The sequence below is a fragment of the Lampris incognitus genome, chromosome 8 (genome assembly GCF_029633865.1).
Source record: "Lampris incognitus isolate fLamInc1 chromosome 8, fLamInc1.hap2, whole genome shotgun sequence".
Taxonomy (NCBI): Eukaryota; Metazoa; Chordata; class Actinopteri; order Lampriformes; family Lampridae; genus Lampris; species Lampris incognitus.
This window is the reverse complement of record NC_079218.1, coordinates 31,172,609-31,186,067: the sequence shown is the minus strand read 5'-3', so window position 1 is coordinate 31,186,067 and position 13,459 is coordinate 31,172,609.

Genomic DNA, 13,459 nt, shown 5'->3' with positions numbered 1-13,459 from the left:
TACTGGTGCAACATAAAAACAGGCATGGTTCACAGATTTACTGCTACATGCCAAATCAGAACCGCTACAATATGCCCCAAAAATAATTGATAATTTATTGTTATTATTCTTATTACAACCATAATACTACGGGGGACCCCCCTCCCAAGCTCAATTTTTCCTTTCTTATGGGAAGTCCCTTGTTCGTTGTGGGAGGTCCAGCCCCCCCCCCCCCAATTCGAGCCCTGCCACCCTGTCAGTAACTTCTTAAAACTCTAATTTAACTTTTTGCCAAATACAGCTCTTGCCCCCCGGTGCCGGGCATCGGGGGCTGCCACATGGTATCATGTTCAATGCTGAACTGGTGTTGATTGCATGTTATTGCACCTTACTTCCATTTTTATTTTATTTTATTTTATCTTGTATATATATTATTCTTTTTAACTTTTATCTCTTCTATTTACTGTTCATTTTTCCCTATTACACCATCATACCAAGACCAGTTCCTTGTACGTTATTGTACTTGGCAATAAACCTTATTCCGATTCTGATTAAAATTCTGTACAGAACTCCATCAGCTTTTATCATCCCCAATAGGTTCACATCACAGCATTTTAGCCTACAACGTGGCACAAGGAAAGGATGTCCACTCTCACCTCTGCTAGTTGGCATCTTCACTGAACCTCTCGCAGAAGCCATTCACCAAAACAATAATATAACTGGCATAAAAACAGGCATACAAACAGGGAACTCTATTCGCAAAATCAGTTTTTGCAGACGATATTTTGTTATATCTATGGAATACATCAGCATCCCTGCCGGAGGTATTGAATATTAACATTATCAACAATTTCATACTATCCAATAAACTGTTCTAAAACTACAGTCCTACCACTCAGTGGTGAAAACTGGAATGCTGTAACTCAAAATCTTCCCTTAACCATCACAACAGGCAATATTAAATATCTGGGTATTGATATCTCCACCACTCTATAAGACCTATTTGCTGTCAATGTTACTACTACTACTACTACTTTCGGCTGCTCGCGTTAGGGGTCGCCACAGCGGATCATCCGTTTCCATTTCTTCCTGTCTTCTGCGTCTTCCTCTGTCACACCAGCCACCTGCATGTCCTCCCTCACCACATCCATAAACCTCTTCTTTGGCGTTCCTCTTTTCCTCTTTCCTGGCAGCTCCATATTCAGCATCCTTCTCCCAGTATACCCAGCATCTCTCCTCCACACATGTCCAAGCCATCTCAATCTTGCCTCTCTTGCTTTGTCTCCAAACCGTCCAACTTGAGCGGTCCCTCTAATATAATCATCCCTAATCCTGTCCTTCTTCGTCACTCCCAGTGAAAATCTTAGCATCCTCAACTCTGCCACTTCCAGCTCCACCTCCTGTCTTTTTGTCAGTGCCACTGTCTCCAAACCATATAACATAGCTGATCTCACAACCATCCTTAAACCTTCCCTTTAACTCTTGCTGGTACCCTTGTGTCGCAAATCACTCCTGACACTCTTGTCCACCCACTCCACCCTGCCTGCACTCTCTTCTTCACCTATCTACTGCACTCCCCATTATTTTGGACAGTTGACCTCAAGTATTTAAACTCAAATGTCTTTGTCACCTCCACTCCTCCACTGTCCTCCCTCTCATTCACGCATAGGTATTCCGTCTTGCTCCTACTGACTTTCATTCTGCTTCTCTCCAGTGCATACCTCCATCTCTCCAGGCTCTCCTCAACCTGCACCCTACTCTCGCTACAGATCACAATGTCATCCGCGAACATCATCGTCCATGGAGACTCCTGCCTGATCTTGTCCGTCAACCTTTCCATCACCATTGCAAACAAGAAAGGGCTCAGAGCCAATCCTTGATCCTTGTAATCCCACCTCCACTTTGAACCCATCCGTCATTCCAACCGCACACCTCACCATTGTCACACTTCCCTCATACATATCCTGCACCGCTCCTACATACTTCTCTACAACTCCCGACTTCCTCATACAATACCACACCTCCTCTCTCAGCACCCTGTCGTATGCTTTCTCTAATTCTACAAAGACACAATGCAACTCTTTCTGGCCTTCTCTATACTTCTCAATCAACATTCTCAAAGCAAACGTTGCATCTGTGGTGCTCTTTCATGGCATGAACCCATACTGCTGCTCGCTAATCGTCACTTCTCCTCTTAACCTTGCTTCTAATACTGTGGCTGATCAACTTTATACCTCTGTTGTTGCTACAGTTCTGCACATCGCCCTTGTTCTTGAAAATCGGTACCAGTACGCTTCTTCTCCACTCCTCAGGCATTCTCTCACTTTCTAAGATTGTGTTAAACAATCTAGTTAAAAACCCCACTGCCATCTCTCCTAAACATCTCCATGCCTCTACAGGTATGTCATCAGGACCAACTGCCTTTCCACTCTTCATCCTCTTCATAGCTGCCCTCACTTCCTCCTTGCTAATCCACTGAACTTCCTGATTCACTATCCCCACATCATCCAACCTTCTCTCTCTCTCATTTTCTTCATTCATCGGCCCCTCAAAGTACTCCTTCCACCTTCTCAGCACACTCTCCTCGCTTGTCAGCACATTTCCATCTCTATCCCTGATCGCCCTAACGTGCTGCACATCCTTCGCAGCTCGGTCCCTCTGTCTAGCCAATCGATACAAGTGCTTTTCTCCTTCCTTAGTGTCTAACCTGTCATACAACTCATCATATGCCTTTTCCTTTGCCTTTGCCACCTCTCTCTTCACTTTACGCTGCATCTCCTTGTACTCCTGTCTACTTTCTTCATCTCTCTGACTATCCCACTTCTTCTTTGCCAACCTCTTCCTCTGTATAATTTGCTGTACTTCCTCATTCCACCACCAAGTGTCCTTGTCTTCCTTCCTCTGTCCTGATGACACACCATGTACCTTCCTAGCTGTCTCCCTCACTATTTCTGCAATGCTTGCCCAGCCATCTGGCAACTCTTCACTACCACCCAGTGCCTGTTTTAACTCCTGACTGACCTCCTCACAACAGTCGTCCTTCTTCAACTTCCACCATTTGATCTTCGGCTTTGTCTTCACTCGCTTCCTCTTCTTGGTCTCCAAAGTCGTCCTACAGACCACCATCCGATGCTGCCCTAGCTACATTCTCCCCTGTCACCACCTTGCAGTCTCCAATCCTTTTTAGATCACGCCTTCTACATAAGATATAGTCCACCTGTGTGTACTTTCCTCCACTCTTGTATATCACCCCGTGTTCCTCCCTCTTCTTTAAATATGTATTCACCACAGCCATTTCCATCGTTTTCGCAAAATCAACCACCATCTGTCCTTCCACATTTCTCTCCTTGACTCCATACCTTCCCATCACCCCTGTTTCCTTCACCAACATGTCCATTGAAGTCCGCTCCAATCACCACTCTCTCCTCCTTTGGTACCCTCTCCATCACGTCATCCAACTCACTCCAGAATTCTTCTTTTTCGTCCATCTCACACCCAACTTGCGGGGCATATGCGCTGATAACATTCAGCAATACACCTTTGATTTCCAGCTTCATACTCATCACTCTGTCTGACACTCTCTTTACCTCCAGCACGTTCTTGACATGCTCCTCCTTCAAAATTACCCCTACCCCATTTCTCCTCCCATTCGCACCATGCTAGAAGAGTTTGAACCCACCTCTGATACTCCTGGCCTTACTCCCCTTCCACCTTGTCTCTTGCACACACAGTATGCCTAGTATGCTTCCCCCTCTCCTTCTCCTTCACCCAACCTTAGCATAGTTTCCACCGGCACCCTGCTGGTTAACAGTACCGGTGGCGGTCGTTGGTAACCAGGGCCTCGACCGATCCGGTATGGAAATCTTATTTATGATCTGCATATTTGATTTGGCAAAGATTTTATGCCATATGCCCTTCCTGATGCAACCCTCCCCATTTGTCCGGGCTTGGGACCGGCACTAAGAATGCACTGGCTTGTGCATCCTCGGTGGCTGGGTTTTGCTGTTAAAACTTAAATCCATTTGAAGAAGATCTTACCTGCTGGAGCAACCTACCTATGTCGTTAATTGGCAGGATCACAGCGATAAAAATGTATATACTACCAAAAATAAATTAAATTTTGTCAGTAGTTTCAACCAACAGTTAAGTGGTTCAATGCCCTGGACTCTATAATTAATAGTTTCTACTGGAAGTGAAAAGAAAACAAGAATTAAACTGACCAAAAAAAACCCAAAACAACACATTGAAGTTTGGGGTGGCTAGCCTGCCACAGTCTGAGACTACTATCTAGCTAACCATCTTCAATTTATTACCAAATGGCTGCAACCAGAGCAAAAATTAAACCATACTTGGCTGGAAATAAAACAAACTGAATGTCAGGACTTGACCGTTCACAAAGTCCCGCCCCCCTTAGTTACTGTGGCTATGCCCATCAAGCATTTCAGAACCATCCAGGAAATAGCCGGAAAACCCCAAAACATGAAGGAAGAAATCAGCGCATTCCCAGAGGAAACAAGTGATGCATTTTGGAGTAATTCATCCTTAATATCATCCCGTGAAAGGCAGAAGGGGTTACAGTATGCAGGAGGGATACATTCAGAATATTAAAAGTAAAATTGACTTGCGTGGACTCCGGGCTGCCGGGCGCAACTGTAATTGCGGGTAAAGCTTACCAGTCGCAATCAAAGAATGAGAAACCCCATCAACTAATTTTGAAACACATTGTGGACCAATTGTGCTCTTGCACTGTAGGGTATGTTAAATATTTCAGCTATTATTGATATATTTTTAATAATCCATTGTCAACATCACCATATTATAGTGTTGATTTTGGCCAAGGTTCCCCATGGTGTTCTTTTATCCAAGCTTTTTCAGGGGTTCTGTATTGGCTCCTGGGGGTCGCAGGGCGGCTAGGGACATGCCCCGGGGCCAGGGCAACTGCCCCATGATTATTTTTTTTTTTACCTTCGGACCAGAACTGGTATTTTCAACAAAATAAGGCAAACGAGATGTCTCCGCGGGTGGGATGACTTTTCCGAATGGCTGGTCCCCACCTGGAGCTCACAGAGGGGGAAAAATCTATAAAATAGGCCAGATATGGGGAGGTCAGACTGGCCAGAGACCATCCCAACCAACCCTCCCCACGGGTCTTTATGTTCTGAAATGAAAGGTGGAACCTGGCTAACCTGTGACTAGCATAACAGTTATGTTAGTGGGCTAGCTGTCATTAGCTTTCATTAAATTAGGTATCTCTGGCCACAGACTAAGCTGGTTACGTTCATCAGGTATATTCATAATGTTATTTTGTTAGTCAGTAATACATTGATGCGTTCTGGGTTACGGGAAGGGAAAGAAAATTACACCCCCACCAAACTTTTCAGATATGTAGTATCTGATTTGCAGATCCCATAGGCATACCGTTTCAGCATTTTGCTGTCTGTTTGAAAGCTTGATGGACCTCCCTCACATAGAAACCGTTGCTAAGGTAGGATTGGACAAGTACCGTTCTGGGGTGGTACTTTGCGAAAGGTCAGTTATCAGTATCTGAGCTCCTATTTCTCTCTGAATCGATAAAGAAACATAATTGGTTTGAAAATTCATTTATTGCAACAGCTCTTGACAGCCTGATGGAATTTCAACAAACTGTCAGGTTACACTCTATCCCCAAATAAACTCGCTCATAAAGGTTTAATTTCAACTCTGTGTGACTTGTTTGTGTCTGGATATGATGATTCATCTGAATCAAAACTGAGATTATGGGAGGAAGATATAGGGGAGGAAATATCTTTAGAAGACTGGAGTGAGGCATGTGAGGAGGCACAGAGGCAGACAATCAGCAGTAGCTTGAAACTTATACAGTATAAATGGCTGATGCGGACATACATAACTCCGGTTAAATTACATAAGTTTAATAATAACATTCCTGATACTTGTATCAAGTGTAAGGAGACAGGAGGAACACTATATCATTGTATATGGGAATGTGTGAAAGTGAAAACCTTTTGGCAAGATGTTATTAATATGATCTATCAAATTTTATCAAAGAAATTACCATTGGATCCCAAGCTTTTTATTCTTGGTATATATCCTACCAACCCACATTTACAAAGCAGAGAGTTCAGTTTCATAGACATGTGTATATTACAAGCTAAACGTATAATTGCTCTTAATTGGAAAAATGTTGATGGACCAAGAATTGGAACGTGGATCAAAGAAATTGCGTCAAACATGTCAATGGAAAAGATAACGTTTATTGTTAGACATAAACATAATGTTTTTGATGATATGTGGAGACCCTTTATGTACTTCTTAAGGCATAATGTTAATGTTGGCAACTTGCTTCAGCAAGAACAAGCTCTGGGGGAGTAGGGTAACTTTATATGATCGTGTTATATGATTGGATGATCCGCTGTGGCGACCCCTAACGGGAGCAGCCGAAAATAATAATAGTAGATATGATTGTGTACATTGGCCAGAAAAACACCCTTTAAATCTTCTTTCTTTTTAATGTTTTTTTCCCTCCTTTTTTTTTTAATCTTTCTTCGCATTACTTTTGTTTATTTTATATAACTTTCTTTTTTGTACTTGAGTTGTTACGGATTGGTTTATGGGAGGGAGAACAGGGTGAAAAATGTTTTCTGTGTTCTGTACTGTTGATGTACAATTTGGTGTGATTTGCAAACTGAAAACCAATAAATATAATGTTAAAAAAATAAACTCGCTCAAATTTGGTACAACCCACATTTTAAAGTTTAAAAAATGCCATTAATCTTCAAGTCTTGGAAGCGACAAGGAATCACTCGTCACCCAGCATCTCTCCTCCGCACATGTCCAAACCATTTCAATCCTGCCTCTCTTGCTTTCTCTCCAAACCGTCCAACCTGAGCTGTCCCTCCAATATACTCGTTCTAAAACCTGTCCTTCTTCGTCACTCCCCGTTGGAGCTAATTAGTGCTCGATTGCATAAATAGGAACCAATCTTTGTCTGGTGGGGTGTTCCGCCTGGAAGGTTAACAGTTTTTGACCACACATCCAGAGAGACATGTTGAGGCAGCTTGTTGCTGCAGTCGTTACTTGTACTGGATCTTACTGTTTGTTAATGGAAATATATTCGAGTTTAATGAACACTTAAATAAATGGATGGAGTGTTCAACTGGCAAGTAGGTCTCTGACTTTGATTCATCAGACACGGTAATAAGTGTGTCAATTACGCTGTCTGTGGTGCAACACCTCAGCAGCTTTAAGCGTCGGCTTAGCCTCTACACTCCCAATGAAAATTTTAGCATCTTCACCTTTGCCACCTCCAACTCCGTGTCCTGTATTTTCGACAGTGCCACCATCTCCAAACCATATAACATAGCTCGTCTCACAACCATTGTGTAAACCTTCCCTTTAACACTTGCTGGTAACCTTCTGTCACTCCTGACAATCTTCTCCACCCACTCCACCCTGCCTGCACTCTCTTCTTCACCTCTCTTCCGCACTCACTGTTGCTTTGGACAGTCGACCCCAAGTATTTATACTCATACGGCTTTGTCACCTCTCCTCCTTGCATCCTCACCATTCCACTGTCCTCCCTCTCATTCACGCATATGTATTCCGTCTTGCTCCTACTGACTTTCATTCCTCTTCTCTCCAGTGCATACCTCCACCTCCCAAGGCTCTCCTCAACCTGCATCCTACTCTTGCTACAGATCACAATGTCATCCAACACCAAATGTTCAAAATGGGATTGCTGGACAAAGATACTTATTCAGACTGCACACTCAATACCTCGGATAAGTACTTCCACGTCATTTGGCTCTGCCCACCTATTCAAACATTTTGAATCAACATTATCAAAAAACTATCATCTCTCCTGGGCCACAGCATTCCAGTCTGCCCATTGATTTGTCTTCTCAGAGATCTCTTCTCGGTGGAAACACCACCCAAATTCCAACAACCTGTACTGATGTGTCATAGGTTAGTTTACATTATTACGACAGTGACCCCTAGAGGGGTTACCATAAACTGATTTATGGCAGTGCCTAGCGGAAAACAAATAAAGCATGTTAAATGGCTCTTCTGCGTTGAATCATTTATGGTTATTTTAGCCAATCAATGCATGGTACCAGGAGTAAACTGTCTTGGCAACGGCAATAACAACAATGGATTGTTTAAATCCACCTAAAGGTTTGCAGTTGGAAGGCAATGTCGGGGCGAATTGGAGAGCGTTTAGACAGTGGTTCACGCTATACCTGTCCGCCACTGGCGCCCACGACAAGGCATATGAATGCAAGATTGCTCTTTTACTTACCATTGTAGGTCCACAAGCCATCGATGTGTACAACACGTTCATATTTGCTTCAGAGGACGACAGGAACAGTTTTGATGTGGTGTTGCAGCAGTTTGATGCCCACTGTTCACCAAAAAAGAATGAGACTTATGAACGCTATGTGTTCCGTTGCTGTGTGCAGCAGCAAGGGGAGAAGTTCACCATATTCCGAACCGATTTAAAATTGAAAGTGCAAACATGCAATTTTGCTGATCTGATTTCATCTATGATCAAATTGTTTTTGGAATAAATGACAAAAAAATCAGTGGGCACTTGTTGAGGGAGGTTGAGCTCACTTTGGATGATGCAATTCGGATATGTCAGGCAAGTGAATTTGTCCAGTTTCACATGGAAACATTCAGCACAAACACTCTTCAATCGTCCTTGGATATGGAAAATGTCTCTGTCGATGTGATTAATAAATACAAAAGAGTGTCCTGAGAACAAATTTTCAGCGGAATGCAGTGAAAAGCTCTGATTGCAGTAAATGTGGCACACGTCATCAGGCTCGAAAGTGTCCAGCTTATGGCAAAATATGTCTGAAATGTAAGGGGAAAGGTCATTGATGTGTGTTGCAAAAGGAAAGACGGTGAGGCAGTATTAACATTATGAAAGAAGCTGATTGTTCTGAGTTTTTTTGTTGGCACAGTGACAACTGGGTTGAATACATGTACAGTTAATGCAGTGACAGGTGATAACTGGGTGACATCTTTGGAAGTAAACGGTGCTTCTCTCTTCTTAAAACTGGACACGGGTGCTAATGCCAGTTTGATTAACATTGTGGACTTTGATAGTTTGGGCTGAAGACCCACTGTAGCAAAGACTGAAATTGCTTTGAAAGTGTACAATGGACAGGCCATTCAAACACATGACACCTGCAAACTCACTGTCAAGATGAAAGACACGCGCAAATCACTCCCATTTATTATTGTTCCGGAGGATCGTGTTTCATTGCTCAGAGACAAAGCATGCAAGGACCTGGGCCTGGTTAAGCGTGTGTATGCTCTAACAGACCCAAGCAGTATTTCTGAGGCGATTGTTAGCTGATATGACAATGTCTTTACTGGATTCAGTACCTTGCCATTTGTCCACTCAATTACACTCACTGATAATGCATGACCTGTATGTAATGTACACGAATAAGTAGACACGTTAGCACTTGGCTAACAGGTCGGACTCTTTAGTCCATTGGTTAAGGTTGTCGCCCACGGTGCAGGAGATATGGGTTCACGTCTCGGCTGTGGCGGTCCGGCCGAGCTGCCCCCCGAATTCGCTACATTGGTGTCACAAGTGGGATGGTGAGATCGTGAAGGACCGTGAGGCCATCGGAAGCGTTTCTCGAAGGAGGAGGGTAGTGTAACGTACACGAACAAGTAGACATGTTAGCCATTGGCTAATGGGTCGGACTCTTAAAAATGCAGTGAAAGAGGGGAGCAGCCCGGGAACCGCCACAGCCGGGACGCGAACCCATATCGCCTGCACCGCGGGTGACAACGTTAACTAGTGGACTAAAGGGTCCGACCCGTTAGCCAAGGGCTAACGTGTCTACTTATCTGTGTACGTTACACTACCCCCTCTTTTGGGAAGCAGGTCCCCGCGCTTCAGCATATCAGCTCCCTGACGCCTCTGGGCGCATGCGCTTCCAATGACCTCACAATCTTACCATCCCACTTCTGACACCAATGTAGCGAATTTGGGGGGCAGCCGTTGGAACCACCAGAGCCGGGACGCGAACCCGTATCTCCTGCACTGCGGGTGACAACGTTAACCAGTGGACTAAAGGGTCCGACCTGTTAGCCAAGGGCTAACGTGTCTACTTATTCGTGTATGTTACATGTGGTTCATGCCCCAAGACGGGTTCCTGTTCCCCTGCGTGACGGCCTCAAAAAAGGAGTTGGAAAGAATGGTCGCTTTGGGGGTGATAAAGAAAACCGATGAGCCAACTGACTGGGGCAATTCGATGGTGTGCGTGAGAAAAAAAGAATGGTGACATATATGCATGGACTCAAAAGACCTCAATGCCTGCATCAAACGGGAACATTTCCAAATTCCAAAACGCTGAGAAATAGCCAGTGAAATGGCTGGTGCTCATTACTTCTCTAAACTGGATGCATGAAATGGGTTCTGGCAAGTGAAACTGGATGAGCCAAGTGCAAAACTTTGTACATTCAATACTCCTTTTGGGAGATAATCCTTCCAGAGACTACCCTTTGGGATTAGTTCAGCTCCAGAATTTTTCCATAAGGCAATGGAGCGCATCATCGAGGGCTTGGAGGGGGTCCGAGTCTATGTGGATTTTGGGGCTCTACCATACAGGAGCACAATCAGAGACTTGAACAGTTGCTGCAACAACTACAGCAACATGGTCTTAAACTCAAAAGGCAAAAGTGTCAGCTTGGTGTGAGGGAACTGACATTTCTTGGTGATAAGTTATCTCCAAGTGGTGTTCAGCCTGATGAGTCAAAAGTTCAGGCGATCAAAGCCATGCCAACACCAACTGACAAAAAAAGGCCTTCAGCGGGTGCTTGGAATGATAAACTATCTTAGGAAGTTTATCCCTAACTTAGCAGGCAGAACAGCACACTTGCAAAAGCTGCTTCAGGCCAAGATTGACTTTGAGTGGACAGCTGCCAATAATGCAGAATGGGGGGGACATTAAAGGTGTTTTAGCTCAGGAGCCTATGCTGACATTTTTTCAAGCTGACAGGCCAACTAAAGTGTCAACTGATGCATCGAAAGATGGCATTGGTGCCGTATTGTTGCAACAGCATGAAGGTTCCTGGAAGCCAGTCGCCTATGCATCACGCTCTATGACAAGGATCCATATATGGACTTGCTAAAGTAATTCTTGAGACAGACCATAAGCCCTTGATAGCCATCGCCCGAAAAAGCTTGAATGATATGTCCCCTCGCATCCAGCAATTGATGATGAAGCTACAAAGGTATGATGCTGTCCTTACCTATGTGCCAGGGCCTTGTTTGTTGATTGCTGATTCACTCTGTCATGCCACTCCAGTCGTGTCTCGAGTGTGCTGTAGCAGCACTGAGATGGATGTTGCTCTGCATGTTCACATGGTGAAGGACACACTCCCTGCTTCTGATCAGCAGCTCAGGAAAATAGCAGAGGAGACTTGCAAAGACCCGAGTCTCTCCAAAGTAATGGAAAACATGGAGCATGGCTGGCAAAGGGGCTCGTGCAAGCAGTATCACCCACTCAGGTCTGAGCTTTCACTGATGGATGGTGTGATACTCAAAAGGCAATAGGATTGTGATTCCTAACTCAATGCGTAAAGAGATGCTGACCAGGGTGTAAGAGGGGCATCTAGGGGCAGAGAAGTGTAAACGCAGGGCACGAGAGGCTATCTATTGGCCAAACATGAATGACGACATAGGCGCAGTGGTTGGCAACTGTGTCACATGCCTTCAGTTTCATTACAAGCAAACCAAAGAGCCAGTGATTCTGTCTGAGATCCCCTCAAAACCATGGGAGAAGGTTGGGGCTGATCTCTTCTACTGCAGTGGAAAAGAATATTTGTTAGCCAATGACTACCTCTCACATTACCCAGAAATAGCTCTACTATCAACAACTTCAGTGTCATAGTTCATCTGAACTCAATTTTTGCTAGACGCGGCATTTCTCAAGAGGTGGTTACAGACAACGTCCAGTTTTTTTGCCATGAATTTAAGCAGTTTGCAAAACATTATGGTTTTAGCCACACAACTTCCAGTCTGTTGTACCCACAAGCAAATGGGAAGGCTGAAACGGGGGTCCAGATCAGAAAAAGACTCCTGAAGAAGTGTGCACAGAGTGATACAGAGTCATACCTGGCCCTCTTAGCTTATAGAGCATCACATCTCGAAAGTGGCTATTCTCCGGCTGAGATCCTTATGGGACGGAAGTTGCGCACTAGACTTCCAAAGCTGGACACTAACAGCTGTGAGGCAGAGATCCAGGCTCACATATGGAGTTGCCTAAAGCACAAACAAAAACTCAGCTATGAGAAGGGATCCAAGCCTTTACCAGAACTGGTGAAGCATGATGTAGTGTGCATAGAGGAGCCTGCTTCATGGAGCACAAAAGTGATGGTTCTGGAACAGGTGGCACAGGTGGCACCACTGGAGAAACAGGAGAAGCGTCTTGAAGACAGGAGAGACCTTTCAGTCGGACTGGAGTGATGATGTTCAGGATTTCTTAATAACGCCCAAGTTAGAGGCTCTGTCTCCAGGTCATCAGGAACTGTCACTTGCCTCCTCTCCTGTGGCATTGCGGGGGCCTGAGTTGGAGCCTCTAGCCTTCCGGTGGTCTAAGCGGACTGTCAGGCCTCCTGAGCGGCTTGACTTGTAGATTTGTTTTACAGGCCATGCCTTTGTGTTGTAAGGACTTTGGGGAGCCCAGGACGTTGGGGGAGCAATGGATTTTTGTTACAAAAATACAACCAAACAAAAAAAAAAGAGTGGGATGTATTATGTTTTTTTTTATGATTCCCAAAAAAAAGAGAGAAGTTAACCTGTTCATTATGTCATCAATGTTTACATTTGAAAACTGAATCTGAAAATTGAATGTGTTGAAGGAAGGGGAATGTACTGATGTGTTGTAGGTTAGTTTACATTATTACAACAGTGACCCCCAGAGGGATTACCATAAACTGATTTATGGCAGTGGCTAGTGGTGGACGAATAAAGCATGTTAAACGACTCTTCTGCGTTGAATCATTTATGGTTATTTTAGCCAACCGATACAAAACCCATTTTGATGGCCTTAACACTTGCTGAGAAAACTGTTCTACCATGCACAATTTGGTTTTCAATCGATTTTTTAAAGTTATATTATTAAAGATAATTACAATAGTTGTATAATATCACAGTATTCTTGTAATCTGAATGATTACATGGTTGCCCTTTCTCTATCACTGTATTGTTACCTACTTCAAAATATGAAGTTTGATAACAGGCACCTTAAAGAGCCCACATATTGTGCTCCATGTATCACTTGCCAGATGAGCAGGCATTAGATGGTCATATTTACACCCAACAGTGCATAGATAAACTAGTTTACACAAATGTGAAGAATATAAATCTATATAAATGTAAAGATTAATTCCCACAATAACTAAAATATCCCTCTTGCCCAACTCCCAGCATGTCATGAAAAGTTAATCTTAGTGT